Raw genomic sequence first — 21,985 nt, 5'->3', positions numbered from 1 at the left:
GGCTGAGCAGGATTTTTTCTCTCCCTCTTCCCCCACCCTCGGGTGGCCCAAGGTGATGGCTGCTGGCAATGTCACAGGTGGGGCTGTTAGGGACAGAGGTGGCGTCGGGTCTAGCGAAAGAAAGGAAAAGAAAAATAAATAAATACAAACAAACACGAAAACCCATCTCGAGAAGCAGCAGCGTCTGCAGGCAGCCAGCTTTCGGGCTGCGGCCCCACAAACCGGTTTCCACCCGGATCCTTCTCGCGGGTGGGAGCTGGGGCTGCTAAGGGGGCTTACCCGGCCCCGGGTGGAGGGGGTGGTTTCCCGGCCCCTGTGGGGGTTTCCCGGCCCAGGGCGGGAGCAGAGCGGCGGGGTCGGCCGCTGCCAGCCCCTCTGGACTGTACAACCAACCATCCTTGGCTACACCGTTCGACTTTTTTCTCCTGTGCTCTGAGCTCCGGTCTTAGCGGCAGCACAGAAGCTCCTTCCCGTGTGTTACAGACCCCCACAGCCCCTCTGCTCTAATTTCTTCGGCTTCAGAAATCAACCGATTTTATTAATTCATTTTTTTTCCCCTCCGCAGTTTCTGGTCCCCCAAATCTCTCTTACAGAAGGAGAGCTGTTATAATCTGTGCGTGGGATGAAGATTTTCGTAGTTGGCGAGGAAATTCGCTTCTGATGTTTAGAGGAAAGCAAACACCCCCCCCCCAAGCCCCCCCACCCCCCTCGCTTTCCTGTCGGCCCCGGAATCCGGTAGCCGCTCAGCAAGCCAGGCGGGCACCGGGAGCCCCGGGGCGCCGCAAAACCAGAGGTCACCATTTATTTTTTATTTATTTTTGTTTAAAGGCTGGGTGTGCAACCTGATTGATTTACCCCCCGCCCCTTCTACGGGTGTAATACTGACCTCCCCCTCCCCATGCCCTTGCAAGAAATCCGTGTACCGCAGGTGTAACTCTGACTTGCAAATGGCTTTATCTCTTGTGTATCTTATTTGTATATAGTAACGTTAATGAGTAACTCTTGTGGCGCTTGTGGAAGGAGGTAAACAGCGAGCAATCTCTCTGGATTATCCTGTCTATTACTCACCTGGCGCCTGTCTTGATATCCTCAATGGTTTTATGGCTGATGCAGGCGACCCGGCGCTGGGTGGGGGGGTGTCCGGCGGCGGGGCGGGGGGGTCTGACGAGGCGCCGGCGCCACCTCTTGGGCAGCCCGAGCAGTGCGGAGCGGCCCCCGAAGGGACCCACGGCCCATGGGCGGGGGGCACGGCACCCACCGAGGGGGTGCGAAGGAGAGAAACGACACATCCTTTCCCCCCCCGCCTTCCGACCCCCAGCCGGGCAGCGAGGCGGAGCTCCCCCTCCGCTTTGCTGGAAGCGGAGCTGAGTTTTACCCGCGAGAGTTCGAGTTTAGCTCAAAGTCTTTGGGACAGCGGAGCTGGGGTCGCGCCCTGAGCCCTGCGGGAGCGTCGGTGCCCGTGTACCCGCCCCCCCGGCCACTCCAGGGGGTACACGGACATCGACACCCCTGCGTGGCCCGGCGATGCGATGGCCGCCGCCGTGCTGCCGGCCCGCTTGGCCCATGCTCCGCTATTAGTTAATTATTGATTGATTACAAGTGAAAATTTATTACCCTTCCCCCCCTCCCCGCCCCCAGCCCCCTCGCACGCACACACGCTCCTGCCCTCTGCAAACACTCCGAGGGAGGCGGGTTGTTGTTTTTGGCCTTGACAACTTCCAGGAATATGAAATATTTAAGCCCTTCGGTCGATCTCCCGTACCCTAGCCGCCCTTTTTTTTTTTCGTCCTCCTTTCATGTCCCGGGTCGGGGGGGTCCCGCGGTGACCGAGCTCCCTCCCCGCACACTGCCGGCGTGCGGGCTCGGAGCACGCCAGGCCTCGCAGATCAAAGGGACCTATCCGGCCTCCGCACAGGGGAAAAAGAAAGGTTGATTTCTCTAACGATTGTTCGTAAAAGTCTTGGAAGCAGGGACCATCCCGCCTCCTCCCCTGCCCCGGGCTGCAGGATTGCACCGGGAAACGATTTTGGGAAGGGAGACAGAGAGTTAGGGAGAAGGGAAGAGGGAAAAGAAAAAAAAAAAAAGAGAGAGAAAATAAAAGAGGAAAAAGTAAAAAGAGAGGAGTTGCTTGAAATTTAGCTGCCGTGTGTCTGCAGGAGCGCACACACCCGTCCAGGGTGGGAGTTAGAGCCGCTGATGGGCAGAGGGGCCCGGGCTGCGCTCAGCCGTGCGCCCCCAAAAATGCCCCTACAAGAGCGGGGCCGAGGCGAACCCCTCAAACCTTAGTGTGCCCGTGGGTTTTCAGGGGGCAGACAGGGCTCACCCCTCTGTTTCTGCAGCTGGGGTTTGTATTCGTACTGCCGGGAATCCCGGTCAGAGGGACCGGTCACCGGAGCGCGTTGCTCCATGCACGAACTCGCGCTGCCCTGGCCAGGGCTGGCAGACGGACGGATGGATGGATGGACGGATCGGTTGTTTGTTGTCTCGGGAGGGTAAATGGTCTCATGTGGTGATTGCCTTGAGGCGCTGGTGCTGGACACCGCGAAGGTGAGCGGCCGTGGCATCCTGCGGAGACCTCCCTGCTCCTCTCCCCTTCCCCGGTCCCTTGTCACCCGGCCCCGGGGAGCAACGCTGGGGCCTGGCCGGGGGGGCAGCGGGGGCAGCCGGCCTGGCGGATTCAGTCCTGGCGGCGCCGGGACGGCGGGGTTGGGGTGAGCTTGGAGGGGAAGCGGGGCGAGAAAATCTTCCCTCCTTTTTCACCTAGAGCTGTGCTTTGCCAAGAACCCCCGTCCCCAGGGGCACGGTGACACCCCCGAGTCCTCATCCCATTACGCACTGTACAGGCACACACCAGGAGAGCAAACAGCTCCGCACAGGGACACTCCAGCTCGTGTAGCTGGAGGCTCGCATCGCGTTATCGCCCTGACCCGCCGACCTCTCCCCGCAGCCAGCCCCTCCGTGCATCCATCCCCCGGGTGCTGCCAGGGCGGCCCTTTACACCTGAAGCCTTTGGACTGCGGACGGAGAGAAAAAGCCAGGGGCTCCCAGGGAGCCAGCTCTGCAGGATGATGCATGGGGTTGGTTTGGGGTTTTTGATTTTTTTTTTCAGCCAGCCCTAAACTTCCCACGTGCTTCTCCCAAAACCCCGCATTATTAGTGAACAATTAAGGCGTGTAAAAACACGGCGAGGCGAAGCTCTTAGCTTGAAGTGGCCGTTGAAGGTTCTATTGTAGCTCCTGGCTGCAGCTCCTCGCCCCGACACGGGGGACTGGAGCGGGCAGGGTCAGCCCCAAGGCCGGGCCGGGTGAGGGGCTCTGCGGGGCTCAGGACCTGCTCCCTTCTTGTTTGTCACCGCTCCTCCTTGGGAGCTCAGCCCGCAGACACCACCTTTGGGTTTTCCCTTTTCTAATCTACTTTTGTTTATGTGTTTATTTATTTATTTATTTATTTTTAGTATTTAATTATCCGGAGAAAACTCTTTATTTTATTTTAAACGCTCTCAGCCGAAACAGAGTTCGATCTCTAGCGCAGGTGACCGCGGCCATAATTCCTGTTTAATGTCACGTTGGTATAATTAAACTAAGCTTCACCTCTTTCCCCCAAATAAAGCCCTTCCTAAAGAAGGCATTGAAAAAAAATCTCAGGAACATGATGGCAAACGGGCTGGGCTTTGCCGAGCGCGACTCGACCCCACGGACACCCCGACCACCTTCCCCTCCCAGGACAGCCCCCCTCTACCTGCGGCTTCTCTCCTTTCCGAAGTTCTTTCAAGCTTTATTTCCTTGCAAGCCGCCTAAGCGCCACTGACAATGAAGTTAACAAGGAAATAAGCTCGACAGAAAAAGCCAATAGTACTTTCTCCCCCCCGGACCTGCTCGTTCCAGTGAAGGTACGAGCAGAGAGGCTCCGGGGAAACGGAGGACGGGCAGAGGATGGAGGGGGGTCCGGGTTGGGGCATCCCACCGACTGGACTAATGGAGCGGTGAAATAAGGAGCCTTTCTTTGGGCAGGAGGAGGCGGCTGGGAGGGTTTTCTCCAAACTTTTGTGCATGACTTGGAGTCACACTGTTAGTCCCTCTGCAGGGAAATGGGTCCCCGCCGCCGCAGCCCCCCGCCATCGCATTGTCCGATGGCGTTTCTTGGCAAATTTGGCATCGCGATCACCTGGCAGGATTATTTCCCTTCTGCCGTGCAAGTTTTCCTCGGCGCTGTCGCATTTATTTTTGATAGGTTTCTTGAAAATTATTTTTTCCAGCTCTCCCATGCTGTCCATTCGGGGCCTTCCCCGTGGATTTTTGAGGGGCGCTTTTGAACTCCGCCGCTGTCCTGAGTCCTATTTCAGCCGGTTTCCATTTCTCCCGAGTCCGAGTTAAAAAACAAAGAGGGAATAAAACTCAACTCAGACCTTAAATACAAATATAAGACAGGTCAGGAGCGGGTGGTGGGGGTAGGGGCTACCCCTAGGAAAAGTGAAAAGCTTGTTTTAATGGGCGGTCATTGCTAAATCTCACCTTAGGGCCAAAACGACTCGCGACCCATTGCCCTCCTTACGATGTATTTATTTGTCTCAGTGGCACCAGCCGTCAGTCATTAGTGGGGGGGTTAACCCGAGAGCGGCACCATCGTGGTGCTGGTGGTTTTGTGGCTCATTGCTTTGTTTTAAATATGATTTCTCAACAGGAACCTGTCCAGAAGCGGAGGAATAATCTGTCCCGGGAGAGCACCCTGATGAAACACGGGAGGGAACACGCGTGGGAGCGCAGCGAGGGATGACCCCTACGAAAACGCGGCTGTTTAGGTCCGAGGACGCGAGGCTTTGGTTTGCACCCCGAAGGATTTTCTCCCGGGAAAAGCGGCGGCTTGGACCGGTATATATTTTATTTAATGACCCTGGAGATGTTTTCCAATATTCTTAAAAATTATAGAGGGGGAAAAATTAAGCCCAACTGCAACAGCCGCTGTCCGAGTCCGTGGGCAGCCGGACCGTCCCGGAGCGGGGACCGGTGAGGGCACCCGGGCAGCCCCGGCCGGTAAAGATCCCGGCACCCGCACCCGTGTTTACATACATGCATTTCTGCTGTTAAAGCCATACCATGTGCACAGCTCTAGAGCCCCTCCGTAGCTGTATATTACCTCCTTTAGATATAGCTCCTTCCGTACGTAATACGGATAAAGCGCTAAACAGCTGTATATTTTTCAAACATTTATATAATTCAAATACATATATATATGTGTGTCGGTATAAAAAGACGATGCAAAGGGATGAGGCTCTGCGCGCATTCCTTTCACTTTGCACAAGACGTGTGTGGTGTGGGACACCGGGCACGGTGTGCCCCGTCCCCCGCAACCCGAACACAACCCCCTCCGGCCTCGGCTTTTCCAGGCTCTGTCCCGCCTGGCCGAGAACCACCACACTCTCAGGCTGGGGCCGGGAGGCTCTGACTGGTGTGTTTGATCTGCGTTTCAGACAGCTTTGCATTATCTTCACTATCGTGTGTCCCGGGTAAATTAAACTCTGCAAAGAATCGCTCGCCAGCCCCGGAGCAGCTTTGGGGTGTCCCTGCCCGTTGCCCCTCGAGGAGCGGGGAACCTGCAGGAGCCTCTTCGCTCGGCTGTCGGCCCGAAGCTCCGGTGCTTGTGTTCACACCCCTTTTACAGCCGGCTGTCTGGTTTGTTCCCTCTGCCAAATATTTAACCGGGGGCGGGGTGGGGAAAAAAGATAAAACATAAATTTCATCCTCCTTTTTTTTTTTTTTTCTCCCAGCTCGGCATCCCGCTGCTCCATATTTCTGCTGTGAGGAGGATGGACCGACGGTGCGAGAGAGCTTCCCGTGCACCCGGCTTATCTCCGAGTGCGGCCCCGGATCACCACGGGCATGGGGCAGGGCAATGCAGGGAGGGAGCTCCATCCTCGCCCCACGTCTCATGCCCTCCTGAAACTGCGAAATAATGAAATTAGGGAATCACCGCGCCACGGCAGCAGACGGGACTTGGATGTCTCATGCCAGCAGCCAGCATGGTTAGGAGGAGGAGGAGAGGAGGGGGCCTTGCTGCTGGGGGCGCCCCCGCGGCCGGGAGCGCTGGGGCCGGAGTCGCTTCGGGGCCGTTCAGAGGCCGTTTCGGGGCCGTGCCCGGGCCCGGCCGCCCGCTCAGCCGCTCCTGCAGTGCCACCTGGCGGGAACAGCCCGGTAGATCGGGCAGCGCTCGGGTCCAGGCGTCCCCCGCAGCTTCCCGGGAAGCATTTCCCCAAGGCTGACAGGGGGAGCGGGGCAATGTGGGGGGGTGTGCAGGGGATCCCCGACTGCCTGGGCTTGGGAAACGCTGAGGATGCGAGTAACATCATTAAAAAGATATGTATTGAAAATGTTTCTCCTTCAGAGTCTGGGAAAGAAGATCCTCTTCTTGAAATCCCGGGTGCCCCTCTTCCTTCTGATTGCTTATAATCATAATTGCATGTGTGCAAAAATGCCATCAACACCGACATGATGGCTCCTGGTGATGTCAGTGAACTCCAAATGAGAACTCCAGGGCTGGGTACTCATCGGGAAGTGGTGCTAGGTCTGGCAGTTTTGTAGAAAGCCTCCCAGGTGTGTGTGTAGCTGTGCTGTGAGAGCAGGCAAGGTTTTACAATGAACTGTCACTCTCCGCCAGCTGCAAACATGAGCTGGTTTGTGTGGCATGAAGCCTCTCTTGCTCTGACTCCTTGGTTTCTTTTGCCACCACTCGTGTATCCACATGCACACATGTGCAGAGCTATTTTGCTTCCATATTTTCATTTTTTCTCATATACTGGCCTCATCACTTGCTCACTCATACACACACAAAACTAATCTTTTCATGTTTTGTTTCATAGTCATATTCTTCCAACTTGTCTTAATCTTTTTTCTCCCTCTTACACACAGGCAGCTATTCTTCATAAGCAGTTTGTCTTGTTATATTCTTTTTTTTCTGTTTTCTGCCTTTTCCCTCATTACAAAACTATTCTGCACCAGAAACTGTCATTTTGCATGAAACACTTTGCTCTGGGCTAGAGGTCAACTTGCTTTGGTGGAACTGGGGGGCACTAAAATGTGAGAACAAGGATGTAAAAGCAGGAAGACATGCATCAAACTTCAGGGTAAACAATGGGAATGATATCGATTGCCTTTTAATGTGCAGTGGTCACACAATGGGGAAGAAAGGCTTCCCAGGAAAAAAAAGACACTTGCCACACTTAAAAAACTGGTAGCAGATATATTTCAGTGAAACTTCTGGACCAACTCAAAGGGGACCTTATCCCACAGCTCCCATAGGGAAGTGGCTTTCCAGGTCTAGCAGAGCTTCCAAATGAAGTGCTGTCCTACTTTCCCACTGTCTCTGATGAGTGATGAGAAATGCCCATTGTCTCTGCCCAGGCTGGTGCGTGCTCTCATTAAGGCCCCTGAATTGTGTGTGTGCACGCTGGCGTCAGATCTGTTTGGCAGGGAGGGCCGGGCCGGGTTTCTGTGGAAGGTAATTCCCGTGTTCCAGCGGCCTGAGAGGTTTTGAAAGGAGTTGAAGGCTTGGAGTTCCAATGCTTCCAGGAGCGGTGGGTAGGGGAGGCAGGATGATGGTCGTGCAACTGCATTGCAGATGTTTAGTGAAGCTATGTAAACAGAGCACTGGGGGAATCCACAACTGCAAAGGCAGTGATTTCGCTGGAGCAGAAGGTTTAATGTGAGATGTATCGAAGTCACCCCACTTTGCTCCTTGGGTGTTGGGTTCTGATCTGAATTGACAGAGGTTAGGTAACCTGGAAAATGACCATCCCTGTCTTCCTTTAATAAGTTATTTCAAGTCCATATCACTATGTTTTCTGTGGGGATGGTGTAACACACAAGAAAAAGTGTCAGGAAACATGAAGGCACAGCTGCTCTTTCCACTTGGGTAGCTGCAATCGGTTTGAATAATGGATATTCTGTTCAGCTCCTTTGAGGGGAACTTCAGGTCTCCAGCTCCTCGCTAAGAGGAGACACGCTGATTTATCATTTATTTATTGGATTATAACCCTATTTTACGGGTAATCAATTGCTGCTTTTTCAGCTTCCTGTTAAATCACATCACCCCAGTGCAATCAGGGGGTGAGATCACTCCAAGTGCGCAGAGATTTCCCTTCAAAAACTATTTCTGTCAGAGTTTTAGGTGTTAATGTGGGCAGCCAATGGAAGAAATGACAGCCAGGCTCTGATGTGGCCGTGTAATCTGGGGCTGGGTGAGCACCCTCATGCCCCTGCCCTGAGGACGTGGTGATGGAGGGTGATGTTTTCTAACCCGCTTTCATGGCTTGGGCACCTTGGTGCTTTGCCTGGTCTCCTCTGAGCACTGTGTGCATTGGGTCTATCCCGCTCTTTTGTGTTAAAATGGGCTGTGACAGAAATCACACCCAGCTTTGGGGCTAAAAAATAGATAAAAAATGGGGGAAGGAGGGGCAATCTGTAAGCTCAGACAGAAAGGGCTTTGAAGGCTGCCCTTTATTTCTAGCATGTCACTTGAATTCCCTTCCAGTATCTCCCCACCCTTGAGTGGGACCTGGAGTGTCACGGGGCCACTCAAAGCTTTGCCACAGTGGACTGCTGGATTGACTGGGTCTTTCAGCTGGTGCTGGGTCTACTGGCTTCCACCTCATGGCTGTGAGAGCCATTCAGGCAAAGTGTTAAAGAACCTAGGAGGGTCCAGATTTTCAGGTGGTGACTGTCTATACATCTAGTTGGTTTCCTGGCTTGCTGAAGCTCTTCAGACTTAGCCTTGCTTGTCTGTGGGACTCAAACTAGAGCTAAGATATCTCAGCCTGGTTTTTGGTCCCTAAGTGCCAATGTGTCCTTGCAGAGAGCTTGTAGCCAATCTGTTCTGCACCTGAAAGTGAATGTGAAATTATTTCATTTATACATAGGGTCCTATGATATCAGTCTCTTGCACTCTTTGATTTTTTGGAGTTTCTTGGCTGGAGAACAAAGGAGGTGGCCTGGATTTGGGGAGGATGTTGAAACTCAGGGATGAGCGTGGCAAAGATTCTGCTCCAGAGTCAAGAGTATAGCTGGAAGGGAAGGAACTCGATAAACAAGTGATACGTTGCCTCTAGCTGGCCTGGCAGCCTTTTATCATCCTGCATTCATCTGCCAGCCTGGCTGGTCCGTTCAACACCTGCTTTCTTATGTGAGAAGTCCCCAAACTCCTTACGGCGTTTCTTATTTTTAAGGACCTCAGTCAGGTAAAGCATCAGAGTGTAATTTTCCATTCTTGGTGAGGCACACCCCAGTAAATCTGGGCTAGTCATCTGCTGATAACGATTGCCACTCAGGGCTGTGGGTTCTCTGGGGCAAGTACTGTCAGTAACCAGCACACAGGAATATGATAGTAGTTGTGATAGGCACTTCTGGATGTTATTCAACACTATGATCTTCTTCAGTCTGAAATGGAGTAGAAATAAATATTTTTTTAAGCAACTATTCCCAGGGAACTGTGATCTTTTGGCTTTGAAGTAACGTGTTACCCCCTCTAGAGATTTAATGTAACAAAATGAATAAAGCCTGGAAGGGTGCAGAGGGAAATACTGGTTGGAACCATCTTCTGGTGACTGTTCTTGTTGATCCTAGCTGTTCTCCCATTATTCCTTGCAGTTTTGGTTGAATGTCCTTATGTGCCTCTTTATGAGCGGGTTTCCCTGTGCCCAACTCAGCCAGCCAGCTGCCCTTTCTGTCATGGGAGGTTTAACTGCAAAATAGGCTGGGAACAGAGTCAGTGACTTGTGCTGTGCCTCTTCCAGAGGTCCAGCGTAACTTGACTGTAGGAGACACAGGCCCTCACTTCTCTGACTAGTTCTAGTGGTTAATAATCCCTCTGAAGGGTCTTATTTGCCTTTAAAATCTTCAAAGCTGTAGATACCGCTTCTTGTGCCTTTTGTCACTGGGCTGCAGAATGTGCTGGTCTTTGCCACAAGGCGATACCAGATACCTGATCACTGAGGAAATAAATATTTTTTTCCAGGAAAACTAATAAACTGTATTCATTTTTCATTTGCTAGAGAATGAGACGTATGTAGGAGTGAACAACAGAACCTTCTAGGCTGTGTTATGTTCCCAGTAGTCTGTATCTGCACAAATGTCAGTGAACACTAGAAGCATAATAATATCTGTTATCTTCATGTTAGGGGCCAATTTTCCTTCAAGAAGGACATGGGGAAGCAATGGCGCAACTGTTACCAATCCATTGTATGAATGCTGTCTGTCTGTTGACTTACTGATGACCAATCAGTCCCAGCTGGGGAGGAGGAATTCATTACGGACATGTCCTGCAACTGGGGGCTGAAGAGCCACTTCTGGGGTTTAAAATGGGTAAATAGACTCAAAACCTCAGCTTTAGCATTGAGGGAAGAGAGCAAGGGGAGGGGGATCCAGACCACAACCCTGGCTGTTTCTGGGCTCAGAAATCCAGTTTTCTTCTCCTCTGTGAGAAGCTGTGCCCAGAGAAATGCTGTTGCTTCTCTGGTGAGCCCAGCAGACACTCTGCAAAGAACATTTTTCTAGTGTTCACTGACATCTTCTCCTGCATATGAAGGAAAGAGCTGGTCTAAGTCCTCTGTCACATAGCTGTAACCTGTGTGCAGGGATAGGGCTGCCCTCATCCTCCTGGTGCATGCCATGTTGGTGACTCAAATCTGGCTTTTCTTGGGGCCAGGCTTTGAAACAACTTTAGGCAGAAGGAGGTTACTTTGGACCCAGGGCTTAGTGCACAGAAATGGCTATATATGCATTATGTAAAATGTAATTTGTAGAATGTCTGCTTTAACAGAAGAGTGGATGTAGAGGTACAGGTGTTTAAATCCTTAACTTTTAAGGAGAAAAACCCCTTGGACTTAGCAGCCCTGATCCTTCTGACCTGGTTGTGAGGTGCCAGGCTTGGTGACCCAGATGACTTTCTCACAATTAATCAGCCTGCTGCCTTGGTGAAAACATCTTTTTGGATTGAGAAACCTCATCTGCTCTTTAAATGATGATAGTAAATAAAGGAGAAAAGGGAACATATGCTGCTCCTGGTCTGTCAGAGAAAGGGCTTGGTGCTGGTGAGGTGGCAGGGGAGCTGCTGTTGGAGGTGGTGGTTGTGCTGGAGATCCTGGTTAGTGCTCAGATGCAGCAGGATGCTCTCAGAGCCACGTTTGCATAAACCCCAGGTGAACGTGCTTGTGATTTAAGGAACTATATTAAAATATGCCACTAGATGGCCCCAGGAAGAAGCCGGTTCGGGCTGTGGGGCCCCAGGGCACCCTCCGGCAGGCACCTGTCTGGCCCGGCCGCAGGTCTCCTCATCCCCCTGCTCTGGCGAAGGGCTGGGGTTTGCACAGTCCAGCTGTTGAAGCACCACTGGTGGGAAAGAACAAGGGCAGCACTCAGGGCTCCCACACAACCTTATCTTTCACAGCACTTTCTGTTGAGTTTTGCATCATGGGAGAGTGCTCCGGGGTCCAGGGGAGTGTGCAGGTGTGGTGCCTTCTTGGAAGAATGGTGTGAGCTGTACGTTCTAGTGTGGTGCCCTGTAGGAATGGCGTGAGCTGCCTGTTCTAGGGTTGTGATCCATAGGAATGGCGTGAGCTCCCTGTTCTAGGGTTGTGTCCCATCTCAGCACCCATTGGTGAAACAGGTGGCAGCCCGGCAAACCTGACACATGCAGGTGGCTCTATAGCCTGTGTGGAGGTAATGTATCTGAGTGCTACAGTCCTAATCAGGCTGGAGAATTAGCTGGATTTCTTGGAGGCTTGGGTCACCCACAAACAGCTCCCTCTGAAACTAAACCAGCAACTATGCCTGAAGTCACATGTTGGGGTCAGTGACACATACAGCCGTGTGATGAGTAAATCCCTGGTGTCTGCTGGCCTGAATGATGGGACTTGGGTTGAGGGCTGGTGTTCAAGAGCCTGTCTTCTAGCTGGGGTACTGAAGAAAGGTGCCTTTCTATCACTGTGTAAGACTGACTTACCTAAACACTAAGTTTTTAGTTCTGTTTATAGTTATAGTTGCTACTTCAATGAGAAGTAGGATACCAGCTAGATATTTAAGTCCTGGTATAACTTCAGGTCACCTGGAAGGACCTGAACCACTGGGAGCCGGGGGGGCTGTGAAGCTTTGGACGGTAACAGCTGAGCAGTGCTTCTCTCAGGTGCTGATGAGCTCCTGTGGAGGCTTTAATGAATGGAGCTTCACTGATGGATGAGATAAGAAAAATCTGTAACCTGGGGAAGTGTAAAATGGAGACTGGGCCATGCCATAGAGTGAGCCTGGTCTGGTGGTCCTTCAGGAGGAGATGGCTGCTGCATAAGCCAGGTAGGAGGGCATACATAGGGAAGGAAGGAGATGTCTGGAGCTGCCACAAAGTCATCTTTCTGGGACGTGCTGGCACAAAAGTCTGCACTAAAATGAGATCTTGGAGGCTTTGCAGTGCCGTGGGCAGGTGTGAAGCCTGTGGGGCAGAGGCTCCTCAGGGCTGCCGGGGCTGCTTCCCTGCCTCGCGGCTTGCCGCTGGCCGGGGAAGTACCTGCTCTCTGTCAGACAGGGAAGCTGTGTCCCTCTTCCCTCTAATATGGACTTCTTGTGGAGCCTGAGGTGAGTGGCACTGCTCTTCCAAGCCAAGCTTTGATCCTGAGGCAAACTGGAAAGGGTCCAAGGGTTTGTCTGGTTTCCTTTCTGTGTTTCCTCCCCTGTTTAGTGGGATTAATAACACCTAAGGGTGTCAGAGTTAATTACTTGTCAGCTTTCAAGTGCTCTGAAAAACCCTGTGCAGTCTATTGTTTGAATTTACAAGATGCTGCTGCCTCCTGTCTCCCAGAAGAGTAACCGATGTTGAGGGACTGAGGTCCTTTGAAGGACTTTGATTTTGAAGGACACAAGCTGAGGCCTTCAAAAGATCCTACGAGCCTTCTGTCATGCCTGCTGATGCTATCAGGAATTGATGGTGCACAGGAGGGAATCCCTGTGCTCTCAGGAGTAGTTTGATATAGGAGTTGGCCAAAGAGAAAGAATGAGGGCTCTTCCACAAGACCCCTTGCTCAAAAGAAGAAACCAGCCTTCAGATGGAAACCTCAGAACAACCTGTGGTTTAGTATGTGGCATTGGCTGTCAGTGGTAATGCTCCAGAACAGAGTTTAAGTCTTTCTGATGAGAAACACAACTTTGATCCCACGAAATCCATCCCTGTGCTTGAACTGGCAAAACCAAACTTAGTTTGGGACATTTTATCCAGGTTTTAGCCAAATATCCCTTTTTTGGTCTTGATACAACCAGTGTGAGCTGAAATAACATCTGCTAAGAAAAGAGGCCCTGGATAGCCATGGATAAATCCAGTTATGCATGGCTCAGAAAGGGATCAACAAACCTGAGACACTGTCTTTGTAGCCAGGAGCTTTTTGCCTGAAAAACTTAATCTTACACCCCTGCCCATCTCCAGTTCAGAGCTTTTATTTTACTCCCAGTACCGTTTATAGAGAGCATCCTGAAAAACAGCTGTTCACAGAGCAAATTCCCTCTGTGATAGATAAACTGAAACGTGCTATTGAACCTGCTATTGGGCTGGGAATTCAGCAAAGCTGCAGTGCATTGGATTTTGTTTCTTTTGTCAGGGAGGTTTAGTTCCAGCTGAACCGTAGCAAGTACCTGCTGAGTCAACCTGTCTCGCTGCTGCTGTGTTTGATGGGAAGTGAAATGCACTGCCTGACACCTGCTGAAGATCTCAGCCAGGACTTTTTTACCTGTGGGAGGAGGAATTTCTGGAAGGTGAAATGCAGAATAGAGCAGGACTGAGTGTTTGGAGTCGAGCTCAGCCTGTTCTGTGGGGTGCAGGTCTTGCTGCAGCACTTAAACATTTGCTTAGATCACTGGCTTTGTGGGATTAGGCAAGTGAACCTGCCAACACACCACTGCGAGGATTTTGCTCCCAGACTTTGTTAGTCTGGTTGCTGCTGCGTTTATTAGGTGGCAGTGGAGGTAGGTTTGGATCCCTCGTGATCTGGGGGATGGTGTCATGAATTCACACAGCTAATTGCATGATGCACCTTGAGGCTTTTGGTTTCTTGAATTTTAGGCCTTTTAGCGATGTGGGGAATTGAGTGTTTTGTGGTGTGCAGGATGGATGCAGGAGGGGAAAGTGGGTATTCAGTGGCCCCTTTGGGATGGAGAATAGTGTGGATGGCTGTGCCTGGAGGAAATTGGGGTTTTGTTGCCTTAAATGGCTCCTTTTGGCCTTACGTTCTGTGTAGTTCCCACCCTATAGTGCCAGCATGATGGCAACTGTGGCTCGTGTCCAACTCTTGACCGCCATATTCATGGGAGTCCTTGGAAATTCACTGCAAGGTGGGGAGGAAACTCTTGGAAGGATAGGAAAAAATGAAATTACCTCTAAATACTGTCAGAGCTTCACTGAAGGACCCAGCTGGCTGTTTGTGTGGGGTGCTGGGGTTTGGAAGCAAGCTTGTCACCTCCCATCCCCTGCTTGGCTGGGAGTATTGCATGGAGGGGGATCCCAACCGATGTGTGCAACACATCTCTTAGCAAATTGCTTGGGGTGGGATGCAATGTCCATGTATCCCTGTGCTCCTAAACTGCAGCCTGTGGTCAGGATAGGGGTGGAGTGGGTCTTGCTTGCCCCTGCTTCCCTGAAATGGATGTCGAAGGCTGGTCCACGAGCTGGTTGTAAATCAGTATGCATGAGGAAGGCAATTTTCTACAAGTGAAACCTGCCCTAACCAAGCCCTGGGGGACAGAGGAGAACTGCAAGTGTCAAGGTGAGACGGAAGAGCAACAGAACGAGATTTAATTTCCTTCCCAATAATTTTCTCAAGCTGTATAAACTTTCCTTATTTAAAGTAAATACTCCCTGAAAACACATTCTGTGTCAGTGGCCCTGTGAAAACACCCCCAGTCACAACCTGTGCCTGTCCTTTGCTTGCAGCCCCAGCCAAAAGCCAGCAGTTTTACATTTTGCTCTATTAACTTGAGCTGTAAATTTCCTTGTGCAAAGTCTCCCAGGCTGTGGAATGAATTTAAGTAAACAGGGCATACAATAATAGACTTGTGTTAGGGCAGGTTTTGCAAGTGGCCTGTAACTCCTAGAGTAAGTTCTTCTAAATCTCTCCCTGTTATGGTGGAGAGTGTGTGAGCTTGTCCAGAAAGTGAAGAAAGTAATGGAAAAGACCTGGCTGGTAACCTCTGGGATCCTATCTGTGGTCCAGAGAAGAGCATCCAGTGTTTGATAAGCAAAGAATTCAGCTCAGACAATCTCTTGCCTGGCATTTCATTGTTTTTTGGTTCAAGACCCCCATAGTTTTGTTTTTTTTCTCAGTGACAGAGTCTGTGTGAGATGCTTATAAGGACTTTGTTTTTCCCCCTTGTTCTACAACATGCTGAATGCATTAAAATCAGTTTTGAGAAAAGGTTTTAAGCTTTAACCTCTGAAGAAGGCATCCAAAACTGTTTGTTGCCTTGGAGACTATAGGATTAGTTCCTTCTCATAATTATTCTCTGGGGGGGGGAAAAAAAGGCAGGAGGAGTTTCTCCTATAAGACTGGTGGAAAAAGATACTCTGCTTCAGGTTTGTGGGCATCATTGCTCTGAGACTCCTGCAGTTCTGCCTGCTCTTTGTACAGAGGTGCTGTATATGTTTCTGCCACATATTGCCAAGGAATCTGAAGGGCTTCTGGGATGTTATGGGGTGTTCATGTTTCCTGCTGGACCAGGGAAGCATCTCTACTGGGATCACAACCTACTTATCTCAGATCATTGTTCAGTCTTCAGTTAAAAGCAGGTTCAAGATGAACACGATCTAGAAGGTTTAGAGTGAAGACAGACTGATCCCACTTTGCCAGCTAGGCAGTTTTCCTACCTGATGCTTCTGAAGTAGATTATTGTTATTTTTCCATGAACTTGCAGTTAAAAATGCACATCTGTTCGGTGTTTGAGTCGTCTTGTAAAGGGTACTTGATGATTAGATAGAGGAAAGGAACTTCTGGCTTATAGACAGCCCTTTCCTGAAAAAAAGAAGGTTGTAAGCAGTAACTTGGCATAAAAGCCCACAATAGGCGTTTCTTTAGACTCCCCTGGGTTTGGCTATGTTGTCTGGTTATCTAACCTTTCACCAGCTGCTTCTTGTAAAACTGTAGGCAAAGTGATTCTGACTTCTGCTAAATTGTGGGGGAAAAAAAAGGCAAGAAAACATCTTTAAGACCCTTATCCAGAACTCAGTAAAACCAGTGGAAAACCTCTGTGAGTCTGGGAGATATTGGATCACTTCCAAAGTGTGGAGAGCATTGGAGAAAGGTTGAGCCCAGCTTGTGCTAGATCTAGAAGCCAAGGGAAATTCTCTGCTCCCAGGAGCAGAGAAATGTCTTGGCAAAGCCTGGGTCTTAGTGTTGGAGCAAGTGATTGACTCAAAATGGTAGAAACTGTGATTTAGAGGATAGAAAGATGATAAAGCCTTGTGTGCTGGGGTACTTGAGCAGCTCATGAACTGGACATTTCCTCTTGATCTTTTGATATATCCTTTATTGGACAAAAGGAGTGACTTACGCTTCATGATGGCTGCTCTGGCTTGGCCTCTGCTACCATAAATCTACTGTTTCTCTTTGGAGAAAAGTGGTTGGACCCACAACTCTCGCTTTCCTCCCAGTAGGAGAGTGATACTGCAACAAGGCTTAACTGGGGTATTTTTGTAGCAGCTAGTACCAAAGGATTTGAGATATGTTCTTGTGGGACTGAGTGGTTCTGGACCTGCAGTATAACTGGCAGCATAAAAAAAAAATGTGCCCAGCTGAATGCAAAGGCTTTTAGACAAAACAAAGTGTTTGCTTTGGCATGCAGAAGCATGGAGATGCCACAAATGTGGAACTGCCAGCTGGCTGTTCACCAACCACTGATTCATAATGTAACAGTGTAGCATGAGCCCTTTTTTTTTCTCTTCTTGATAAACTTTACAACTGGCTTTCTTTTTTTTTTTTTTTTTTTTTTTTTTTTGGGAGGAGGAGGGAATTCTCATGGTTTTAAGCAAATCACAACTGACTCAGCCTAAGCCCAAGGGTAGAATGGCGAAGGCTTGATGGATTAAGTGTCCTGGAACAACTGGCTACACAACTCTTTCTTGTTTTCTGGCTGTGAGGATCATCCTTTTGATCAGATCCTTTTCCCTACAGCTTTCTGGGTTGTAAATCCAGATTAGTCATGGCAGGGTGGCAAAAAATTAATGGAGTAGAAGGTTAAGCCCTGGGAGAGTGAGTGGTGGCCCTTGGGGAGTGAATACACTCTGGTGGCCAGGTGGAGAAGCAAGGACATCCCACTTGAGGCCACCTGCCATGAATTTGCTGTTTGGAAGGGCTGAGAGCCTAAGACTCCTACAACAATCCGTATTTCTGTAATCTGTTTGAAGATGTGTCTCTAGCTGTCTCCATTAGTTATGACCTGCTCGACTATGTCTGGCTTCCAAGGTTCTGAGTATTTCTGTAAGACTCAGACTTGTGTCATGTAGCCAGGGGAGGATGCTGTGGTTTGACCTTTTATTTTCTCTCCTGGATATCTGATCTTTATTGCTTCCTAACTGCACTGCCTAGGTCATCAGTACCCTCAGGATCCACTGGTTAACTGGTCTTTGAGGGCATTAGTCAACTGCTGCTCAGCTCCTCTTGGATACACATGATCCCCACTGTAAGTTGACTTTCTTGCTTCTCCGGTCATACAAAGGTCCAGGAAACTGGAGTGTTTTTAAAGGCCTCCAAAATGGGGAAAAGACAGTACTGAGTGACCTGTCAGGTCTTCAGTGACCATGAGGAAGTAGGTTGCCAACCCAAATGTGAAAAGGCAAAAGATTAACATGCAAGGGACAAAGTATCCCAATTCCCTGGCAGCTGTGCTGAGGGATGAGCAGTGGTGTGCACAGGAATGCCACAGCCCTTTGCTTGTGTTTGGTTGAAAGCCTTTACCAGCTGCTGTACTTGTGTGTCACTGTTGACAGGCTCATTTTGAAGGCCAGTTAGGGCTATACTTCCTCAAACAGTTTCTGCTGTGGCTTTGAATGCAACTGCTACTATATGTTATTTTAAGGCAGTACTTTAAAGCAGTAAACTTGCAACATAATCTGTCTGGGTGGGGTTCTGAACCTGGGTAGCTTGCTAGCAAGTGGTGCTGTCTGAATCCGCAGGTTTATTTGCAATGAACTGATTTGCCTGATTAAGGTGGCTTATGAACACAGCTGCTGCTTGGTGCATGGCTTTTGACATCAGTAGTGTTATACCAGGGGTGAAATTGGCCTTCCCTGTATTGCTGCCAGTCGCAAGAATTTATCATCCACCTGTGCTCTGATTTACGTGTGTGTAAATCCCGAGTAACTCCATTAACATCAATAAGGCTGCTTGAATAGATCTCTATCTGAATTTTGTGCTGAAGACTTCTCATGTTGCTGCTAGCTATGCAGGTGCAGGGATGTGGTTGGGTTCAGCTGGGAAACATGATGCCATCCAAGTGTGTGTCTGGCATGCAAACAAGAAGAAAATGCTGAGCTGAAACCACAATGCTCATTTAAAGGGGTGCTATCAAGCTTTCAAGAGAAGACTTCTCTTTGCCATCTTAAAATATTTGAGCAGCAGGAATTTCTGAAGGGTGTTTCCGTGGTCACTTGGAGGGGGAGAAAATGGTTCTGTTCCTTTGTGGCAGAAGAGATAGTGGACAGAGGAAGATGGGTTGGTCACAGATCACTTTTGGGGGGTGACAAAGTTGGGGAGAAGGAGATTGTTTTCTATTCCTCATTTACCACCTTCACTGTGCTTACACCTTAAGCAGCTCTATGCAAGGACAAACATGGTGACTTGCCTTTTGTCATAGGGAGACAAGATAGCTGAGCCCTTGGATAAGCTCTCCTTTGAGCTGGTGGCTATCAACCCAAAGCATTTGGCCTGATAGCTCTTCTGAACCACTTGTGATGTTACTGGAGACCCTCATAGATAAGTTATCTATGCAAATTCTGAACCTCACTAATCTTTGTGACATCTGTTTGTAGGAAGATTTGGGAATTTTTGGGTCTCTTGGCAACTTCACAGATTTAAGGTGCAAACCAGTATTGACTGTGTGGAATGCAAACCTGTTGGCTCTGGTGGAATTTCTCCTGGTACTAGCAGAAACAGAAGGTTTGGAAATACAGTGTTCAAGGTCACTGTGTGCACAGGTTCACTTTTGGAAGCAGATGTTCATATTTTGAGGACTCCATCACTTATCTGAAATTTGATATGTGCAGGGGAAGAGGAAAGCTTGTTACAGGTTGTGTTTTTTAGGAGGTTTCAGATAGTTGGCTCCTTGAAGTGAAAGGTGGTATCTCATTTAAGGAAAAGGCTTGTAGCATCGTAGAGCTTTCCATAGCAGGCCAGCTGGAGGGATGATTGCAGTGTGCTCTCAACTGGTGACAGTCTAGGGAGGAGGAGGGAGATGATGGTCTCAGACTCTGGGCAGACTGAGCATCTGTGTTGCTGTGAGGTTGTAAATACTTACTATGCTCTGTGCATAGCTGCTGTGTCCTACAGGTTTTCACTTTGGCCAACTTCTCATTATAGATTGACATCTGAAAATGGCCAATAGTGGGGTGGAAAACCCGGCTTCATTTTTGTGATGTGTTGTCTTGATGGTAACATGTCCCTCTGAGCTGGAAACAAACCTAAAGGTAAAGCCCAGCACCTCAACCCCCAAACCAAGCCACATACCTCCCCATACCCTTCATCCCATAGAAAAATATAAAACCATCTTTGGTATGAGTAAAAGTTGTAACATTTGGAGCTGGTGGCTCTTTAATGTGAAGAAGCGTCAGAAAATGTCAGTTTGGGTCTGATACTCATCTACCTTCTAGGTCCCCTGAAGCAACTAGTGCAGGAGTTGCAGTTCAGGTGTCTCTTGTGCCTATTTTTCATGAGTTGGTTTCCCACCTGATCTGTGTCTCCCATGGCAGACCATAGCTGTAGGTCTCCCTTGGGTATTCTGGTTTTCCCACAGGCTAATGCAAACTACCACAGGAGATGGGAAGTGGGCAGGAGTCTGTACAGAGGGAAACAGGGGCCTTGACTAGGAGCTTGTCTGCATCTACATTTGCAACGTCTTTTTGGTAATAGTGCCTTTTGTCGTGATATTTTTCTTCATTTGGGGAGGTTGTGTTGCAGACAGCTGTCCTGGGGGGTAGAGAATGGAGTGGCTTTTGTAGAAATGCCACCTGCAAGGTGACGTGAAGGGGACCATTAAATCTCAGAATTCCTTTCCAGCCTCAGTATTCTTGTAGGTGTACACAGGTTTTCTAAAAATATCCTCCTTATGCTGACTGAAAATGGGATGCCCCAGGCATTTGACTCTGTGCAGCTCTCCTCCTTCTTTCCCTGCTTTTGAAGTTGAATGCTTATGGATGTTTTTTAGCTTATCGTAAACCCATCACAACTGGCAGTGCTCCACGGTTCCAGGGTTGAGGGTTTTCTTTCTCAGCCTCCACCCATGCATGTACCTCAAAGATCACGTGAAATCCTCTGCCTGCCTTAAAGAGAAGGTTGTCACTTCTCCATGCCTTAAAGATCATGCTTAGCATTTATTTCACTGAGATAATTTCCCACCTTCTTAAGGACCTCAGACACTGGCTCTGCCCTTGATCTCAGCAGCTCCTTCCCTGTGACAGACTAGTTCTTGTGGCCTTTAGTCTCTCCACTGAACCCTTAAGCTTGTCCTAAGGGGTTGGATCAGCTTGTAAAGAGGATGGTATTTTTAGGAGTCCTTCTGTTTCTCTCCCAGAGATCACAAGGAGAAGAAAACTTGCTGTTGATACTTGCTGAGATTTAAGGAGCTGTTGCACTATCAGCAGCTATAGCAGCTGAATGTGTCCCATGTTGATCTGTGTCTGTGGGGCTGTGCTCTGTAGAGTGTTAAGGGACAGAACTGTACAGGGAATAACCCAATAGGAGGCAAGGGCATTTAGAAAATGCGATTTGGTCCACAACATGGCCCTGTGAGTGTGAGGCTGGTGTCAAGGTTGCAAGGCTCTACAAGGTGGATGGTGATCCAGCTGGTGTTACCACCAATAAAAGGTAGATAGAACAACGGGGTGACTTCAAAAAATTGGTGCTAAATGTCTGGGTGGGATGTGCACATAAGCACCGGAAGACCATAACCATGGACAGCTGGAGGCTGGGAAAATGGTGGGAAAGATGTGTGGGTCCCGTTACACCCCCAAATGTGGGCTATGGTCCTAGCTAGAGTTAGGATGCTTTTCAGACCATGAGGCTGACTCCTACATCTGAGTTTCAGTGAGCTTGTTTTATAAGCTATATTTCAAGGACTTGAGGGAATGGTTTTCTGCATGTGTGTGCTTCCATGTTGGTTATATCTGAAGCCTTGAAGTGTGGAGCCACCCAGCTGATGCTGTGCATGCATCTGGAATAGAAGTTGTGTGCAGAAGAGATGTGTGGACTGACCACAACTGGAATAATCTATTGAATATGGTTATGTTCTCCCTACTCTCTATCCATGAATCACCACGTCTTGGTCAGCATGTCTGAGTCAATCCTCATTTGTGTGATGAGCAGACAGAGAAAATCACCCCAGGTAGGCAGCATGATCATGGCTTTGCTGCCTTCTGAAGCAAATTTTGCTGAACAGGTCATGTGGGTGATGAACTGCTTCTCCACCAAGGCCCTTGCATCCCAGCAGAGATTAACCCTGTCATAGCTGCTGAATAGATAGTCTGTTCCCTAGAGAGCAGAATGCAATTTCCCTATAGCTGACACCCTGATCCAAGTGTATGGGCTTGAGGCTGTTGGTCTCTGTACTCAAAGGGAATATGAGGGATCTCCTATGAATCCCCATCACACTTGCTAGCATGTTTCTATTATGAGAGTCTTTAAGGAGGAGGAGACATATATATGGTTGTGTGCTTGTTTGCTGGTGAAAGGTGTGTTGTCTCCTCCTTGAATCCAGCTGAA

General features: G+C 49.4%; 1 long non-coding RNA gene across 2 annotated transcripts; it reads left to right on the top strand.

The window, feature by feature from the left end:
- The first annotated feature begins 1,956 nt into the window (after positions 1-1,956).
- LOC110357216 (uncharacterized) lies at positions 1,957-6,364 on the top strand. 2 transcript variants are annotated; one of them, XR_002410749.2, is made up of 4 exons: positions 1,957-2,547; positions 4,681-4,868; positions 5,468-5,669; positions 5,765-6,364. It is a non-coding gene; the product is annotated as an uncharacterized LOC110357216 (long non-coding RNA). The 2 variants fall into 2 exon arrangements; XR_002410750.2 differs by lacking the exon at positions 1,957-2,547 and adding an exon at positions 2,582-3,889.
- The last annotated feature ends 15,621 nt before the right edge of the window (positions 6,365-21,985 follow it).

The sequence above is a fragment of the Columba livia genome, chromosome 17 (assembly GCF_036013475.1).
Source record: "Columba livia isolate bColLiv1 breed racing homer chromosome 17, bColLiv1.pat.W.v2, whole genome shotgun sequence".
NCBI classification, from domain to species: domain Eukaryota; kingdom Metazoa; phylum Chordata; class Aves; order Columbiformes; family Columbidae; genus Columba; species Columba livia.
The sequence above is the reverse complement of the archived record's forward strand: the minus strand, read 5'-3'. Positions and strand labels throughout refer to the sequence as shown.